The 18188-nt window shown below is 43.0% G+C and overlaps 1 protein-coding gene across 1 annotated transcript in view; it reads right to left on the bottom strand.

Moving 5' to 3' along the window:
* The window catches only part of LOC309553228 (tubulin alpha chain), a gene marked incomplete at its 3' end in the record, with an annotated part of 186872 nt that extends 178614 nt beyond the window's left edge, over positions 1–8258 (bottom strand). The window contains exon 1 of the mRNA XM_082254183.1: positions 8221–8258. The remainder of the gene's footprint in view (positions 1–8220) is intronic.
* Positions 8259–18188: the final 9930 nt, after the last annotated feature.

Raw genomic sequence — 18188 nt, 5'->3', positions numbered from 1 at the left:
ATACAATCCTGTCTCGGAGGACTACAGACAATTCCTTGGACTTCATGGCTTTGTGCTCTGACATGCACTGTTAACTGTGGGACTTTATATAGACAGGTGTGTGCTTTTTAAAATCTTGTCTAATCAACTGAATTTACCACAGGTAGACTCCAATCAAATTGTAGAAACATCTCAAGGATGATCAGTGAAAACAGGATGCACTTGAGCTCAATTTTGAGTGTCATGGCAAAAGCTGTGAATACTTATGTACATGGATTTTTTAGTTTTTTTTTTAAATACATTTTCAAAGATTTAAAACAAACTTCTTTCACGTTTCCATTATGGGGTATGGTTTGTAGAGTTTTGAGCAACATAATGAATTTAATGTATTCTGGAAAAAGGCTAAAACAAAACAAAAAAAAAAACATGATAAAAAGTGAAGCACTCTGAATACTTTCCGGATGCACTGTATACCCAGTAAAGTGAACAGCCTCAGATGATACACAAAGATGAAACAAATCCTCTTACATAATTTTCTCTTGTTTTCTGCAGTCTTCACTTCACTACAACTTCAGATAAAATCCTCCTGCGTCTGTCTGTCAGTAGCACAGAGGAAGGATGGATGGGGGGGGGGGGGGGGGATTTACACCTTCTATAGGCAGAGAATTCTAAAGCGCCCCCCCCCCCCCCGAATTGGTGCCGGTTTATGCAATATTAATCCCTGTGGATTAGCATCAGCTTCTGCATTAACCCCTATAATTGGTGCAGGTTTGCATAATAATAACCCCTATCGTGAGCATGGAGGGGTTACTTACCACTGCCACATCCACCCAGCCTCCATCCATCTCCACTACACACCGCTGACCAACTCCCCCTTACAGAGCATTGTGGTGGGCGGCTCGGCTGTATGGGCCTGGCTGGGCCAGCCTCCCCTCATCTGCAATGTTCAATCCATCCAACCTCCATCCACCACACTCCGCCAACCAACCCTCTCCCTCACAGAGCATTGTGGTGGGCGGCTCAGCTGTATGGGCCTGGCTGGGCCAGCCTCTACTCATCTGCAGTGCTCAATCCATCCAGCCTCCATCAACCACACTCCGCCGACCAACCCCTCCCTCACAGAGCATTGTGGTGGTCTGTGGGCCAGCCAGCCTCTCCTCCTCTACAGTGCTCCATCCATCCAAGCAGCCTCCATACATGATCCATTCCACCACATGACCCCCCAACAGAGCATGCGCCTGATGGCTGTGGGCCCAGCCACCAAGGGCCTGAGGCTGCCTCTCCCTGTCTGGAGTGAAGGACTGTGTGCTCTTGCTCCAGTCCATCAAGACAGTATGCTCTATCCATCATGATCCAGTCCACTACACCGACCCTCCCTCTTCCAGACCATGGGCCGGGCCGGCACACTCACCTGGTGCTCTTTCCGTGACTGTCTCCCATGTCAGGCGTGGCGGGACAGATGTTAGTCGGACAAGATCTGGAGCGAAGCGAGCAAGCGAGGCCCATCGGTGAGGCTGGGACAGTCACACACAGCAAGGCAGGCAGCCGGGCGGGAGCCGCTTTGGTCAATTACAGTGACAGGGCACCCATCGCTAATGCTGAGCCATGCCGAGTGGAGAGCGGCGGTCAGTTGTAGCACATATAACTTGTAGTGTGGGGGTGAGGCTCAGTGAGCGCTCTCTCTGGACACTTTTATGCCCACCCCCATGCTACGCCACTGCAAGCGGCAGACGCCCTTCTAGGAAGGGCGCCTGTAAGCACATGTCTACACTGCTTATTGGGAAATCTGGCCCTGGGCAGGGAGCTGCAGTTAGAGCTCTTGTACAGTGTGTGAGAGCTGATTGGAGGAAAGGGACACACCCCCCTTCATACATGACACAGGAAGGAGTGTGAGAGCTGATTGGAGGAAAGGGACACACCCCCCTTCATACATGACACAGGAAGGAGGCAGAGCTGTGTTGTGAATAGACAAGCTATGTGCTGAGCTCTCCTACCCCATCACCATTTTATCTCTGGTGTCGGGACCACTTATCAGAAGTGACACAGGCTGATAAAAGGAATGAAACACCAGAGAGGAATGACACTCAGAACTTTGGAGAGAGACAAACACTACAGATATAAGTGCTTGGTTCAGATTTCATCACTGAGGTTTACAACCACTTTCTGTTCTGTAATGTGCATTATTTCAGCCTGCAAGAGAATTCACTGCTGTATCCTTCAATAGTAAACAAAAAGTCCGGTATGCACCCTGCTATGATGCTATGATGAAGTTTATAAAAATCATTAAACATTATCATTATCTCTTTACATACAGTAGGATGTTACATTTATTGGTTTGTAAAGTTCAAATGCCATGATGTTTTGGGTGCTGCTATTGCTGCTTTTATTCTGAAAATGCTAGTTGCCTGGCTGTGTCTAGCATTAGTACTTAGTCACTGGCTCTGAACAAGAATGCTATAACGGATTATCAGAAAAGCTTATGTAGCAGGTGTCCCACATCTCCCACGACTGTGCCAAGCTGACCAAGGCTCTCACTCTCAGAGAGACACAGCCTGCCAATTTCTTCAGGTGAATTGCCCCCCCCCCCTCTTTTTTTCCCATTGTGCAGTGAGGAGAGACACACAAACAGATCTTCCCCTGCTTCCACATTGACAGGGAGAGGGAACCAATGACGCTCAAGGAGTACTGCAGCAATGCATAATTGGACCTGTAGTTCCCATTACAAAATGGCCCCATAGCTTTCTATGAGGACAGAACTACACAGGCCAGCTGCCCCCAGGATTAAAGAAAGGAAAGGACACCATCTTGTCTGCCTGGGGCTAGGCAGACCACCATGGGGAGAGGAAGAATAGAGACATGTTCAGAGAGGCTGCTGTGATCCTTGGGGAATTGTGGCCTACCATGCCACCCACTGTTGCCACGGTTCCAGCCCAGCTAGGGCGAACCTTGCTCTGCCACGCCAGGGGTATTCTAGCAACATCGCTGACAGCAGAGGTGCCAGACAGATCCCTGAACCAGCTGATCAGGCAGCCACCTCAACCTGATTGTCAGATGGAGAGCCAATTTGCATCGCTTGTAGTATAATCGCTGTGTCATCAGGATTGTTGAGCGAGCGTATGCCCAAAGTCATATTGCCAGCCACTAACACTCAACTTTGAACACTATAAAAATAAAACAGATTTGGATTGCCAAGAGGACCTAGTCGTCATATCAAGTATCCTTGCACTGATTGATTGCTGATCACTTTTGCTATACTTAAGGATCCTTTACTTCTCTGAGCTCCAGCTGCCGGTTAAGATTGACTTGACACTCTTATTTGGCCTCTTTTTCTGATTACGTAAAACAGTGAAGGTTGAGTTTAGTTTTATTTGTGTCTGTGTTTCATTCATTGTGGTATTACACTGAACTTGCCGCTAGGTGTGCCAGAGGGGCTGAAATGGTTCTTGGAGTTGATAGGCGGAGTAAGGAACCAAACATATTCAGCGGCTCTTTCGGGGGTAGCGCTATACTTTAGAATATATTATCTCTAAACTTGTTACAGGTCAGTAGTCAGTACTGAGGACAATACAACAGTCAAGGAAAACACATTCTTAGAAGTAGAAGTCAGCAATACCAGCATGCCTAAATCTCATGTCATAGGTATGTTTCACACTATTTTTATAATGCTCAGGAAAAGCAACAAGATTAATAATTACTATACGGAAGTTTGGGAGTGCCTGTTGCTACGTTACTGACGTCTGCTAGATTAATATACAAAAAAAGACATGTGGCCAGTTTTATGGTACCTCCAAGATGCCAGAGTCAAAAAGAATGGGCATAAGTAAATGTAGAATGAAAGTACTCACTTGTTATATCCATTCTGATGATCCAATAGTCCGGATCTTCAAACAATTCTAAATTTATCCATCTGAGCTTTAAAGCTGAACCCCAGACAGATATATATTTTTTTATAAAATAATTAAATGTATGTTTAAATGCAGCTACTATGAGTACCTGATTTTGACTTGGTATTAGCCTCTTGTAATCTTTTATACAGCAAGATTTAGACTGAGAGAGCAAGGGGCAGCACTAAAGACAATCAAGCTCTGCTGTATACACATGTGATTATGGTTGCCACATGTCAAGGACTGACCCGTACACTGCAGGACCTGAAACCTAGACACATTAGTCAGAATGGACTGTGGCTCCCAAAGTAACTGAATACCAAAATCGCGAGTGCATAGGCATAGGCATGGGTCGGGTGGGTGTGGGCAAACCCTAATTACCAGGGTTGCCAACCATCCAATACACTCTCTCTCACACTGCTCAGAGGCAGCACAGCCCCCCCCCCCGTATGGACGGGAGATGAGAGAGGGCTCAATCTACTCCTCCTCTAACCCTGTCCCTCTGTATCTGCATGCCCACACTCCAATCCAAGGCATGCTGTGCCTCAGAAATGGTTGTGTGGGTGGAAAATTTGAAGCCCAGCAGCCAGCAGATATATTGTAGATGAAAGGTGCCAATGCCCGAGCCTCCATCCTCGGGTGAGTGAGCTCCCCATCCATTGTCTGTGGTTGAAGTCTATCTTCTCCTTCCCTTCTATCTCATGCCTCCGAGCGAGGGATGTACACTAAGGTAAGGAGGACTCAGATGTAACGGCTGCTCTGCAGACTCAGATGTAAGGGGGGCTTTGGGAACCCTGATTTAAGGGTAAATGCTGGGAACTCTGATGTAAGTGGGGGCTTTGGTGAGCAGAAACCCCCTTGCATCAGAGTTCCCCTTTACACCTTAGCGTTCGCCTTAAAAAAAAATCCCATGCACCCCTAAAGTGTTTAGGTTTGGCTTAAAGAAAAGCTTGCAGTCCTACATGTGATGGTTTGAAGCATGCTGACAGGAAGAGAAAGCAAAGTGAGCAAAAAAGTGAGCAACTTCTGCTTCTTAACTGTCCAATAACACACAGAGATAGCGAAGTGGTCTCCTTTTATTGCTTAAATTTGAGGAAAATCCTAAGGCTCTCGTCACATATTAGCCCGTGCAATTCCCGTCCCTTCCAATGGCACCCCAAATGCGGTGCAATTTTGCCGCAATTGTCGCTCAATGAAATGCGGTAAAATCACATAAACAGAGTCGCGGGACACCTGTCGCCCAAAAGAAGATCTTCTTTTGGGAGATTCTGTCCGCGATCCGGAATGCCAATATGTGAACGGAACCTTACTATAACTATTCGTAAAATGTTCCCTCCCCTTCCTTCTACCATTTCTGCATAAAAAAAAACGAACTGTGTACTTACCTTTTTTCAGTCTGCCTCGGTCCAGTCATGTGATCCCGCAGCTCGTGTAAGAGGGCAGTCGACAACGACTTTGAATTCCAAGAGCCATGATATCACCCATAGGCTCCAGTGACCCAGATGTTGTCGTTGCTCCCTCCTCTCCTCTGCAGAACATGCTGACAGACACAGGAAGCTGAAGATGTGGGATCACTTGACTGGATCACAGCGCATTGAAAAGATCAGAATTTTTTTATTCAGGGTATGCAGTATAGGGGGAGTAAACATTTTTATCAATAGTTATAATCAGTTAGGCTTTTCTTCCACTTGCAGGCTTTTCTTGACTGCAAGAAAATTAAAGCGAAGTTCCACAAATTTTTTAAACTGTAATTGGTGTAATGTTTGGCTGCTTATATGGTGAAATTTCATAAATAAGTACATTTTTCTCATTTATCTTCCCTGCAACTTCAGATCATGGCCACCTAGACGACTACATCATCAGCCTAGCCTGTTGACTCCTGGTAAATCTATGTTATTGATCCCAGAAGTCACCAGATTTCCTGACCAGCACAAAGTGCGCCCGCAGTGTCATTACTGCACAAGGGTGGAATCGCTAGGTGCATGCTGGGTAGCCAGCTGCACAAAATCCAGGAAATGAAGCCAGGCCGGCTTCAGCTGCCCACATTCTCCATGGCTGCAACCGGAATCAACGGAGAAAAGAGAAATCCTCATATAGTAAGTAAGTAAAATGTGCACATGGCCAGCTCTATCTATTGCAGTTATGGTGAATTACAACAATCTCAATGATGTGATTAGGATAATTTTGGCTAGGAGACTGGAACTCCACTTTAAGGTCACCATCTTTATTATTATTCCAGTATAATCAGTCTCTGCTTTTTTTTCCTGTAAGAAATTACTTCAGAAAAGGACGAAGGGCACCATCTAACACTGTGCTCACATTGTGCTCAGTCTTTTAGCCATAGGAGGTCTCTCATTTGGTATTACCTCAGTGTACTCAGTGTCTGCTATTTTTATTGTACCATATTACCTCAGGAAATAACAAAGGTGTGTTAGAATAATACCTTCAATCACTGTGCTCTACATTGTGCTGACTCCTTTAGCAATATGATTGCTCTCGTTATTATGAGCAGAGGTATGGCTTCAGTGTCTCTTGTGTTTTCCTATTTTATATATTCTGCTGGGTCCACTAGCAATATGAGTGCTCTCAATATTAGGAGCAGAAATATTCTTTTAGTATACCCAGTCTTAGATAAATCCTGTTAAATTCACCTCATGAAATAATGAAGGCATCTTGGCATGTTAAATAAAGTGAATGTCCCCATGCTAAGGTGTGTTAATGTAATGATTGCTAACCAGACTGCTGCTAGGTAAAAAAAGGTGTGTGATCCTTTAAAAATTAACTAGTGAAATCCCTGCGTTGTCTGTGTTCATCTGATGGAGCTTCCTGGGTGGAGCGAAATGCATTAGGTGACGGAGACTCCCGGTGATGTCACTTCCTGGATTTGGAATGCAAACCGCGGGTAGTTCAAAAAAGCAAGGGTATTTCCAGTCACTACTTACCAACCAACCAGCGGCCAAATAAATTAACCCGTCTAACAGTATGCGTTAAAAACAGGGGTTTAGTTGCACACATTTGCAAATACATGCGTAAGCTGCAGGCCACAGCAAGGCACCCTGATATCTGCATACCCTAACTCCAGGGCCATCTTACCGAATGGGCACGCTGGGCAGTTTCCCGGGGCCCCATCTGCCCAGTGATCCAGCCCCAGCCATGCATTAGTCCCGATTCCCATGTTCATTCCGCCGCCGAACATAGCAGGTGGCAAGCGCCTGTCGGCCCTGTGCTGCTGTCAGGCCACTTGGGCCATGGAGGGGGAGCCCACAACTGCAGGAATGTCTGTCTGCCTCCACAGGAACAGGCACACACAGGACAGTCGAGTCTGACTCCCTTTCGTGTGTGTGTGTTCACCGGACCCAGCCACCGAACTTGGAAGCTTTTATTAACCTGGCACTGCTGTACCAATAAATATCGCCTTATCGATAATTTGCATTTGTATTCTCGTGGGTGATTGTAAAGGCAGGGCCCCAGTGCACTGCAAAGCCCGGGGCCCTTTAATGCTCTTAAGATGGCACTGCCTAACTCTACCTTTAAAGAGTCTCCACAGTGAGAGCACATGTATTCTGATGGATAGATGGAGTACAGGTGACTGGAGGGAGCCCACCCCACCTGTCTTACATGCTTTTACCAAGAATGTATAATTTATTTATTTCAGGTACTTATATAGCGCCGTCAATTTACGCAGCGCTTTAAATATACATTGTACATTCACATCATCACAATGTGAGTGGAAACTTTTTATCTCAATAAAAGCTTTTTTAATTTAAACGGTATCACGCTATGATTCTTCTATTCTCCTCCTATGATAACATTTTACTGATGGGAGTGTGAGGAACAGCCAATGAATTACTGACACACAGGATTTTTACTACAGACGATATTTCCATGGAAAGCTTGTGAGTGAGGGCATGAGAAGAAGGGGAGCACAGCACTGCCATCACTTTATTTCATTGCACTTATAAAGAAATAATTGTGGCACAGAAGATTCATAGCACTTTATGAATTTATTAGCTCTTATTTCATTTTATTTAAAAAAAAAATGTTTTAATTGTGGAATTTTTGATGATACTGTATGAAATGTTATGTTTTATTGTTGTCAACCCCTTTGTGGTAAAAAAAAAGCACACATGAACACAGGCAGCTAAGTGATTTCACTATTTAATCTTGGCATGTTGCCTTCAAGTCCTTTAGCCCAGTAGTCGCCAACCTCTCAGACCTCACGGAGCGCTAAACTCACAATTTTGAATCCCAGGGACCACTAACATGAATTTTACATGCCTTATACACACAATGCTTCGGCTCTCTTCCCACTCCCCATCACACTGCTGCCTAACACAGACTCATCATTGAATCTCACCTCTGTATCCAGCCATGTGCTCAAGCTCAATGCTTCCTCCAACAGTCTGTAATCAATGCTGCCATTGGAAGTCTCCTCCTTCTTCTAATCCCGCTCTTTGCACTTCTCCCAGCGCCTCCCATAGAAGCCGGAACTACAAAGGAAGCATATAGTGTCAGCGCGCATTGACAACAACACTGGAAACATTGGGTGGTATTCATCCGCTACAATGTTGATTTGCGGCAGAACCCCTGGGGACCACAAAAATGTTCTTGTGGATCATCAGTGGTCCACGGACAATTGTTTGGCAACCTCTGCTTTAGCCAATAGAGCACTTTCATTCTTAAGAGCATACAGTACATATTACCTCAGTATACCCAGTCTCTATTGATTTTGATCAATTGCATAATCATTCAGTTCTGCTATGGCATCTCCCAGTCATTATGCTGTGTCTTGGTGGGAAAATGCTATTTCAATAAGAATTATGCTATAGTTTCTGTGTTCCTGAATTTCTGTACATGGACTCTATGACTGGATGTCTGTTTTATGACTGGATGTCTGTTCTATTTTTAGATACCTGTATATTACTCCAGTGTATTTGGGCCTAGAAGGACAGTAACTCCTTAAAGCGGAGTTCCGGGCACAAAAACAACCTTTTTTTTTGTGCCCGTCCGCTTGGTCGTCTTAACCTGAAAAGGAATTGGATAGTTAGGTTTTTTTTTTTACACTCACCTTGTAATTTTAGATAGAATATACTCACCTATTCTTCACTTCCTCCCTCTGCGCCGCGGCTCCGCCGTCACTTCCTGTCTTGCGATGATTCCTGGGAGCTGAACGTCATCGCTCCCAGGAATCAATGCGACGGCACCGGCCCCGCTCATCACTTCCGGGGCGACGCCGCATTCCCTGCTAAACAGCTTCTGGGCATGCCCAGAAGCTGTGGAGGAATGCGGCGCCGCACCGGAAGTGTCGAGAGGGGCGGGTGCAGGCGCATTCTGGGAGAAGAAGACACGAAAGAGGACGCCGAAGAGGATCGCGCCGGCTTCAGCTGCCCACAAGAGAGATGGCAACGCTGGAGAAGAAATTTTATAAGTGAGTATTTCTTCTTGCAGGTAAGTGCGAACCGGGACAGATCAGAGGCTAGCCATTGTGGAATGTACTAGCCCTGACTGTCCCGGGGGTATGTTTATTAAAAAAATGTTTCTGTGCCCGGAACTCCGCTTTAAGGATGACCCTTTTCCCTGGCTGTTTCAATGAGCAGAGTTGTGACGCAAGAACAGTGAGAATCACCTCATGGCTCTCAGCCATTAGGCTTTAATAGAAACCTTCCCATCTTTTTTTTCATGTGCTAACAACATCTATATCACGTTACCCACAGCATGAAGCATTGCACGCATGTCATCTTCTTTCCTGCCTTCTGTTGAATACACCATTCTCTGGTCTCTGGTCAGATCTGTTGCCTGCCTTAAGTGACCTTCTCACCTCTGACAACCCATATCTCACTTCACCTTAGTCTATTCTGGTTTGTGAGTACATGAGGCATTGCCTCTTTTGGACCGAATTGCTTTCCACAACAACACACAGGTGCATTATGTCTTTAAAGACATCAGAGGACAATCCTGTGAACTTATCCCATGTTCCCTATCTATTTCTAGGGAAAAATCACTGGTCTTCCCTCAAGGTACTGTCATTTGTAGCCAAAATTCTGGGATCCCTATTTTTATAGGTTCCTCCTTATCACCGGCCTCTCTAGCTTACCTTTCTCTGCCTGCTGCTTCCGCTGGAGCTACCAGGCCTCTAATGTCCACTTCTGAATCCTTTCAGTTTGTTTGTGAATAATGAAGAAGTCTGCTCACAGTCAGACATTAAGAAATTTCCACAGCTACTACCTCTTTTGCAGCACATGCCTCTATTAGCACTTCACCCGTAAATGTGCCTGAGGCCACTTTTTCTATGTCCTGACACCATTTCAGACTTTTCACAACCAGCTTCTGTTGACTCTGTTTTCACTTGGTCCATTATTGAATCTGACTTGCTCAATATCGCGTCCAATGTGGCCAACATTATGCGCAGGGCCATTGATATGGGAGATCCATCTCCTGTTCCATGTACAGATTTTCTCTTTGGCTTCTATTTCCACAAATATTTTCCTACTACCCCACCCTTCCTGGGAAACTTCCTTTGTGAAGACTGGGACATTCCTATTTTAAAATGGCATCCTCCAGATCCCCCAAGGCATTTTTTTTCCCTGGATAGGATCCCAGCCTTTTGTGATATGCAGAGAAAGGCGCTTCTAACTGCAGTATGTCAGCAACTTTATAAAAAGGCAACGATTAAAAACACCTAAAGGATTACAGAGTAAACAGACTCATCAATGTATGAAGCCCTCCTGAGATGGTCCTCCCTGTCACTGTGCCGCTGACCAGCAGCTGCAGGAACTGAGGGTCTGGAGGAGTAAGATGGCCACCACATTTCCTGAAACCCTTGTGGAAGTGAAGTCAGCAAGGGGTAGGTGACTAGTTTTAGAGCATGCTCAAAGGTTCCTTCTTCAAAACCTAAACCCAAGAGTAGTATGCCAGCTATTAAAGCTAGAATTGTCAGGGAACAGATCACATATGCTCTAATGTCTCGTGCCACCCATAGCTTGTCCCATCTTTTCTCTTAATCTGATCGGCACTTTACATTATCCCTGCCCAGCTTGCAAGTCCATATGCCAGTCATGTGATCTGAAGCATGTGATCAGAAGCAGACGTTCTCCTCCTCCCCTCCCTCCCCGAAGTCTTCTGGGACACGTGATAGGTCCCAGAAGACTATGGGACCAATCACAATGCGCAGTGCAGCCCGCACATGTGCAGTGGGCACCTGGCTGTAAAGTGCAAAGCTGTAAAAAATGCCTACATCGGGGACAGTAATCAGGAGAGGAAAACGGCTGGGGTGAGCACATTGCTGGATCATGGGACAGGTGAGTGCCTGTTTAATAAAAGTCAGCAGCTACAGTTTTTGTGGTTGCTGATTCTTTAGGGACACAGGGCCCCCCCTCTGTGTCTTGGCCCTATTTACTGCTTGCTCACAAAACTGAGGCATTGCATTAGGGTCAGAGTTTTGTGGTGTGGGCTGCCAATGTTTTTTCTACCTCTTGAAAGCAGCAGCATAACCAATATGTCTATGAATTAATTCATCACAGTGCCCCTCAATGGAGTTCTAGAAAATACGATTTTACAGTTCCAAAAAAAAAATCGTATTTTTTCTCCCAACATTCCTTTACAGGTGTACATTGTACATTTCTGTATAACATGTCATGGACTAGCAGTGCATACAGCTAGTGTTTGTTGAACAGTAAACAATATAGTAAAATGTAAGCTGATATGATTCACTTTTTTATCCTGATTAATTTATCCTTTATTGTGTTTAGCATACTCATGATAGCTTGAAGTTAATGTCTTCAATGCTATATAAGTATGTGAATAGGGATAGCCATTATTCATCATTTTAAATGTTACTTTTCTTAGAAGCTAAAAAGAATTAGCCCTATTTTTTGACAAGACTTAACTTGTCTTTTGAAAGAGCAAAAAGAAGACCCTTCTGTTGTTTGAATTCACATAATGGACATATGGGCTTGCTGCCAGACAACCTCAATCCAAAGAAATCTGATATAACTTTGAATTGTAGGAAATGCCTAAGGTTATCCAAGAAAATGAGAATTTTTTTCATATGTATCTACGAGTGTAGACAGGATGAAAAAAAAAAAAAAAAAAAACACTTTTGCTCCAAAAGCCTTAATTACCCCAATTATTCCAGACTGCCACAATTTACTTTTTAGCCATTCTCTAAGTATGTAAAAATAGGTACATTTTTCTATTTCAGCAAACATTATAAAAATAATCACATTGCAAATTACTTTTAAGAGACATGCAGCCTGTAAAATGAAACATACCAGATTTGAAAAATTGTGGCTTGATGGTTGTCCTAATTCATCATTTTTCTAAAATATTCAACACTGAGGTCATGCACAGCTGAAGTCCTATGAGGGCCTTCTCTACATTGAATTTGTATATGTTATGGTCCTTACACAAAGGTATGTTGCACTCTGATGTGTTCACTGATGGCCATAGAGACAGGCACATATCTTCCTGAAAATAATGGATGAAGAGGTATCTGCACACCCTCATATAAGTGTGCCAGGACCTACAGCGATACTTGCCCTGTGCTTTTACTCCTTCACTCTTCTACCCTGTTTATTCTAATGGGAAATGTTACAAAATAAGGGATTTGTGAGTTGATAAAATGACTAGATTACTAAATAATAAACTAAAATATTTGTTTACTTCCTTTGCAATGAGAATGAATCTAATAAGCATTTTAGTTACTTGACACCCTGGAATATTTTGTGTCTATCCATTCCCTCTAGTCTATTACATCATTCCTATGCAGGCAGATGCTCCTATCAAACTTTGTTGTCCTGGTCCTGGAGGAGGGGTTGCACATGTCCTGATTATTTAACATTATTAAGGGGTTTCTGCCATATGTTGTGTCAAGGCCACCCATATATGTATCCATTTTAAATGGGCTGCCAACACACCTGACCTGATTTACACCGATATGTGTTGCAACATGTGGATGAGGGGGGTGGTGTCCTTTAAAATGAATGGGACCACAATAAACTAAGTGTGCATGATGCAAGGTCTGATCCTGGGCTTAAACCTTTTATTATTGTATGTGTGTGTATATATATATATATATATATATATATATATATACTTTTTTACCTTCACTAACAGAGTTATTTTTCTACAATGTAGTTAGCGATTGGATATATAAATTTCAAACAGTGCCACAGTGCCTCACAGTACAAAATCAATGTGCAAACAAGTTATATAAAGTGCTGAAAAAATATTCCAATAGCCACATCACAATGCTACATATAACATCAAACAAAAAACAAAAAAATGTAAAAAAAACAATTAAGCAAAGTCCCAAATGTTCATATGGTTTTATGATCCTATGTTCATAATATTACTGTATATTCATTCAATAATAAAAAATGCACTTCTTGGTGCGTTTATATTCTTTTTAATATATTCTCACCATTACGTGCATATATCCCTTTACCAGCTTCTATATGCTCTCATTTAAATTTTGACCTATTATTAGGTTTTATGCGCCTACCCCGTAAAGTAGGGTCTCCTTTGTCACGGTTATTATACTTTTGTCCTTTCTACTGGGGTTCTCAGTCCGCCTCCATCCTCCACAATCCCTCGATATATTTATACTATTCACTCAAAAAATGTACAGATATATAGTGTTCTCCGTATGGGTAACTATAATTTTATTAAAAATTATAATGTACCTAAACTGGAACTTTACCCATAACAACTTGATAAAAAATAATGTTCCTTAGCAAGGAACTATCATTCCACATTAATCATTTTGCTACCAAAATTAGTGTGTGCTGTAAATTGCCTCCAGCAATGCTCCTGTTTCTTCATGCTGGAGGCTGCCATTTTGCTAAAGCCTAGAGCCCCTGAACAGTAGTAAATCATAAAGCGGAACTAAACCCATCTATTTAACGATTCCAAAAAAAAAAAAGGGACATTCCAGGATTTCTAACTGTCACAGTTAAATGTTTCCTCAACAAAACTGTCAAACCATCAAAGGGCTGGTGGTCAAAACTGATCAAATGTGCAGCACCATGGCAGTTGCAGATCAAACATAAGCAGCTTCTTTGGCTGTAGAGGATAGGAGGGTTTAATTCTACTTTAAAGCTGTCAGCAGATCGGCCTCTACAAACTCAGCAGTACCTAAAAATGCTTAAAATAGAGAGCAACTGAGCATGTGCAGAGCGGGGTGAGAGAGTGCATTACTGGATTTTAAACAGTATAGACACTTATTTTTAATGTTTTACATAGCTATACCTGCAATAGGGGACTGCTTAAAGTGATCTGGCAGGCCTTCATTTTCTGACTACACTTTAACTCCTTGCCGACCGCCCCGGGAGGACGCAATGCCTGCCGGGGACCCACCAATCATTCGAGGCACAGGCAGAACTGCGATCTGCCTATGTAAACAAGGCAGATTGCTGTTTTGTGACTAGGGAAGGCAGTGATCTTGTATTTCTGCCTTCCCACAGTACAAGAACTCCCTAGGAACACATTTAACCCTTTGAACGCCCCTTATGTTAACCCCTTCCCTGTAAGTATCATTAGTACGGTGACAGTGCATATTTTTAGTACTGATCACTGTCTCATTCACTGGGGCCCAAAAAGTGTCAATTAGTGTCCGATTTGTCTGCAGCAATATAGCAGTCCCACTATAAGTCACTGATCGCCGCCATTACTAGTAAAAAAAATATATCACATCGTTTGGAACGATATAACTTTTGCCCAAACCAATAAATATATGCTTATTATGGGATTTTTTTTTTTTTTTTTTTACCAAAAATATGTAGCAGAATACATATTGACATATTGACCTAAATTTATGAAGAAATTAAATTTTTTACATTTTTTTGGGGGATATTTTTTATAGCAGAAAGTAAAAAATATTGTGTTTTTTTTTTAATTTTCTGTTTATAGTGCAAAAAATAAAATCGCACAGGTGATCAAATACCACTAAATGAAAGCTCTTTTTGTGGGGAAAAAGCACATAAATTTTATTTGGGTACAGAGTCGCACGACTGCGCGATTTTCAGTTAAAGTAACGCAGGGCCGTATTGCAAAAAATGGGCTGGTCATAAAGGGGGGTAAACTTTCTGTAGGGCAAGTGGTTAACCTATATTGTGCACTAGTACTGGCACACATCAGCATTCAGGCATATATTGTGGATAACCTCCCAAGCTGTGGCCGTACTCGCGAGTGTACGTAAATTGAGTGTACATAAAATGGGTTATGCCTGTAGAAGTCTGACCAAAACTTTTTTTTAGTATTGGATATAGTGGAGAAGGGTCAGAGCCCCTTTTAGGTTTTCAATAGTTCTCTATGTTTGGTGCCACCTGTAACTTGAAGCAGTAGTATACTCCACTTTTTAACTTTTACCTACAGGTAAGCCTATAATAAGGCTTACCTGTAGGTAAAATTAATATCTCCTAAACCTACAAGGTTTAGGAGATATTCGCCCTGCATGCATCCGCTGACACCAGCGGCGCATGCGCTCTGAAGGTCCGGCGGACCTTCGGAGCTCCTTGCCAGAAAGTGAACTCCCGCGTGCATGCGTGGGAGTGACGTCATCGTGGCTCCGGCCACTCACAGTGCCAGAGCCGCCGAACCCGGAATAGATGCAGAGTCAGCGGTGTCAGCGGTGTCCGGGCGACCATGTCGGGGCTTCGTTCTAAGGTAAGTATTTTATAATGAGCTAGTATGCGATGCATACTAGCTCATTATGCCTTTGTCCTGCAGGGTTCTTTTTTTTTTTTTTTTAGGATACAACCGCTTTAAGTGAGTGGAAATGTTCCCAAATTGGGACATAAACAGGAATAACAACCTAAGAGAAGTTCTAATCATTCCAAGGCTAAATCAAGAGCAGACTTCTATTGCATGTGATATAACAATTCTGGCATTTCTTTCTGAGGCCAATACTTTCTCTTGCTGGTATTTGGACATGGCAGAAGGAACATTATCTCCTAATTATCTTCTAATCCTTTTATATCCTGATTAAAAGTAAAACAGTTTAAATGTCAACACTCTGCAGACCTTGTCTGGTTCAGAGAATAATATAAAAGTTTGTCCAGCGGGTTGACAGTATTTTTTTTAAGCCTTGACAACTAACTAGTGCCAAAGGATCACTGGATAGAATATATCACAAGACTATAAATTGTTGCTGTGACTATGCTAAACATGGTGTTCATGTTCCATGCATGTTTACTGTAGCTACATTAGATGTCTACTTGTGACTGCCCAGGAAGACGCTGTCATGAGACAAAATGTCATGGTCCCTTAAAGACAAATGCACTAACAGAGCACCAGGTGAAATCACAAGAGATCCATGAACAGGAAAATGTCCAGGAGAGCTAGAGAAAACTCACAAACACTGATCACATAATGTAGATTGATCAATCTTCTTGCCTCCATTTACCTAGTAAAATCTCACAGGCTGTATGCCAATGTGGCCAACTTCAACAACTCAAATACATGCTAGTTCTGGAGAGCTAAAGCTAAACACATTTACTTTCACTACCGTGTTTCCCTGAAAATACAGTAAGACATACCCTGAAAAAAGACCTACTGTTATTTTCGGGGAGGGCTGCAATATAAGCCCTACCCCGAAAAAAAGCCCTAGTTTAGTGTTTGTAGAGTATTAGAATCTACTTTTTTACAGTTTTATATAATGTCCATTGTGTGTTTCTGTAATCTAATAGTGTGAAATACCTTCGGTACAGCGCTGCTCGGAGCTCAGCTGATTCCCAGCTCTGCTCTTCTCCTCTTCTCATAGCTGTCAGAGGGGGATCTAAGCCTCTCCCCTCTGCAGTGTTCAGAGCGGGTCACAGAAGCACCGAGCATTATTTTATAATAGTGTGAAATACCTTCATTACAGCTCGGCGCTTCCGTGACCCCCAGCTGTCAGCGGGGGAGAAGAGAAGGAAGAGCAGCAGGAAATCAGCTGAGCGGCGCTGTAACAAAGATATTTCACACTATTATAATATAATGCTTGACGCTTCTGTGACCCGCTCTGAGGGGAGGGGCTGAGATCCCCTATTGACAGCTATGAGAAGAGAAGAGTGGGAGATTAGCTGAGCGGCACTGTACTGAAGGTATTTCACACTATTCGATTACAGAAATACATACTGGACATTATATAAAACATAAAGTGGATAAAGTGGATTCTAGGATTTTACAAACACTACACTAGGTTCACACAGGGGTATCCTGACAGGCAGGGAGGGAGAGTAGACAGCACATTATACATAAGACCTACCCCGAAAATAAAGCCTACTGTGTCTTTTGGTGCCAAAATGAATATAAGACCCGGGCTTATTTTCGGGAAAACACAGTAGTAGTGCTATGACCACCCTGGAAGCGGCATGCTGCTAACTATCAACCAGGATCATACAGGATTCAATTGCACACTTAGTACAGCAGTTGTTATATACTCTATAGGTTTACTATAACAGGATATGGGCGTTTGGCTTGTAAGATATTTATTGGATGAAATGTCATTGCTACTTTTAAACATGGATATATAAAAAGTCATAGAGGAATTACAATAAGTGCCTCTATTCCTTTATTACTCAAGGGAATATATCTAGATTGATTTATGAACAGCTTTGAACTTGATCATAGTAGAAGTTCTTAAAAAGGGGAACATTAAACTCTAAGGGCATTTCTACCAGGTTTGGGGTTTACTTTTGTCAAAAATTTCAAATGACGTAACAGTTTAAAAAGTTTAGTATATAGTGAGTGATCTGTGAAAGCATAATTAGGTAGGTATTTAGATATTTAAAAGCAAAAGGGACGGTCTGGAATTACAAGCAATATATACTAACACACACCAATGGAATACTGGGTAAACATTTTGTTATAAAGGGATACATAACTAATAAAAAAATGTAATTTATAAACTAAATCTAACTTCAAATCTTGTAAGACTAGCAGTTGGAGGCCACAGTGCCTCCTATCAGTGCTGTATCTTGGCCTAGGCCGACAAGGCCCAGGCCTAGGGCGGCACTTTGCAGGGGGGCAGCAAAAAAAGCTGCACCCCGCACGAAAAAAAACAGCCTTCTCCTGGCTCCTGCACGAAAAGGGTCCCCGCTGGCTTGCGCTACACTTTTAATAAAGTGCCAGTCTTATGGGGTGAATTGGGTGGGAGGGCAGGTTTCAGGATGCAAATTAATCTTTCCGCCCCATAAAGCAGTCACACTGCTACCTGCCGGTGAGGACATTGATAATACCGGCCGGTGAGGACATTCAGACAGACCGCAGGCTGCCGACCACACCTAATACAACTGGCCTGATGGCCGCCAATGCTAATAGTTGCTAATAGTTGTGGCACTGCAGCCT

The sequence above is a fragment of the Pelophylax lessonae genome, assembly GCF_965119305.1.
Source record: "Pelophylax lessonae genome assembly, chromosome: 4".
Taxonomy (NCBI): domain Eukaryota; kingdom Metazoa; phylum Chordata; class Amphibia; order Anura; family Ranidae; genus Pelophylax; species Pelophylax lessonae.
Note: the sequence above shows the minus strand (reverse complement) of the source record. Positions and strands in the feature narration are given on the sequence as shown.